This window comes from Myotis davidii, unplaced genomic scaffold (assembly GCF_000327345.1).
Source record: "Myotis davidii unplaced genomic scaffold, ASM32734v1 scaffold238, whole genome shotgun sequence".
Taxonomy (NCBI): Eukaryota; Metazoa; Chordata; class Mammalia; order Chiroptera; family Vespertilionidae; genus Myotis; species Myotis davidii.
The window spans coordinates 7,000,448-7,002,516 of NW_006293779.1; the positions used below are offsets into that span (position 1 = coordinate 7,000,448).

The 2,069-nt window shown below is 40.5% G+C and overlaps 1 pseudogene; it reads left to right on the plus strand.

The window, feature by feature from the left end:
• Window positions 1-1,054, plus strand: part of LOC102758003 — a 13,660-nt pseudogene extending 12,606 nt beyond the window's left edge.
• Window positions 1,055-2,069: the final 1,015 nt, after the last annotated feature.

A 2,069-nucleotide genomic window follows, 5' to 3' on the forward strand; every position in this document is an offset into this window, starting at 1 on the left:
ATTTATATTAGAAAAATGCATGCTGTTTAATAAAAATTTTATTTCTTTTCATTACTAGAGTAGATAGGGTACAGACTTTCAAGCTCCCAGCTCCAACACCAAATAGTTGTATAACTTGGAGAAACTTATTTTAATTCTATAAGCTGGTTTCCTCATCTCTAAAGTGGGGATGATAACTACTTATGTCTTACTGTTATAGTATGTAATAAGGAGTGCTTAGCAGAGACTACTGCTTAGTATATTAAGAAATGATACCTGTTATTATTCCAACTTGTTTTAATGAGAAACTTCAAACTAAATTGGCCTGAGTGTGTGTGTCTTTTTTAACCTATTGACTGGAAAATAAATTAGTTTTTTCTCCTTAAGTTTTAATGTTACCTTCAAAACAACCCATATAAGAAGGCTGGAAAATAGAGTAGAACTGACCCCCAATCTTATCCAACAAGGAATTAGCCTTTGAATCCCCTTAATTTGGGGGGGGGGGAGTACGCGGGAGGAGGACACCAAAAATATAACCTAAAGGAAGAAATGTTCTCTATCTGCAAAAGAAGCTACACTTCATCTCTTCAAAACCTTTTGAATCCAGGTGCTTATCTGATTTCCACTTTTCAGTGGGAGGAGTGCTTGACTAGTATGAGATCAGTAATGGTCAGGACTGGTCAAGAATGGTAGCCATGTCAAAAGAAAGAGAAAAGAATAGTGGGCAGTGTCGGCCTTAGATCCGGAATATAGATAAGGACCCAGCAGGATTTGCTCTGGCGGTTTGGAGGACACTGATAACTGTTGCTTTATCATTTCTTTTTGGCATAGTCATTTGGACACTTCTCACCACCTCACTCCTTCTCACTTAAAAATGACTGCATAGCCCTGGCCTATGTGGCTCACTCAGGTTCAATTCGAGGTCAAGTACCTGGGTTGCAGGTTCGATTCCAGCCCCAGACGAGTGCAGGAGGCAGCCAATCCTATGTTTCTCTCTCTCCCTCCTTCCTTCCACTCCTTCTCTCCCTTCTACTCTAAAAAATCAATGGAAAAAATATCCTCAGGTGCAGGGAAAACAACAACAACTGTATAATATATAAGAATTAAGTAGGTCAAGTTAATACATTTCACAACTTATGTAACACTTAACAAGTGTAAAATACTTTTGGTGACTATGAGTGAGAACTTCAAGATGAATGAAGTTTGCCCAGAAAGATGCAGGCTAGGAATGCGTGTGTAGCCTCCGTGCTCTGACTTCGTGGTAAGTTCTGAAAACCTGAATCGTAGAAGAAAGGCCCTTTTCTCACCTCATGGGCATGCTCATCTCTGGTCGGGTGGCTCAGTCAGTGGGATTGTCATTCCGTACACCAAAAGCTTGCAGGTTCGATTCCGGTCAGGGCACATACCTACGTTTCTGGTTCGATCCCTCGTCTGGGAGCACACGGGAAGCAACTGATCAATGTTTTCGATGTTTCTCTCTCTCTCTCTTTCTCCCCCCACCCCCACTCCGACTCCTCCCTCTCTCTAAAGTGGATTTTTTTTTTAATGAATATTCAATAGGGCGCCGAGGGCTGTGGACTTTTTTTTTTTTAATATATTTTACTGAGTTTTTACAGAGAGGAAAGGAGAGAGAGAGAGAGTTAGAAACATCGATGAGAGAGAAACATCGACCAGCTGCCTCCTGCACACTCCCCACTGGGGATGTGCCCGCAACCCAGGTACATGCCCCCAACCGGAATCGAACCTGGGACCCTTCAGTCCGCAGGCCGACGCTCTATCCACTGAGCCAAACCGGTTTGGGCTCTAAAGTGGATTTTAAAAAATGTTTACTACTCTTTATATAGGTGTAAATTTTTTCCCAAGTTTCTTAGTTTTTTTTATAGATTTTTATAGTACCTCCTATGTATAGCACTATTTTAATTCATTATATTTATTAACTCATTGAATTTTTACAACATCCCTATGAAGTAGGCGCTGTTATTAGCTCCATTTACAAAGTTCTCTGGCTTTGTCTTTTTTTTTTCTTTATAATACATTTTTATTGATTTCAGAGAGGAAGGGAGAGAGATGGAAACATCCATGATGAGTGA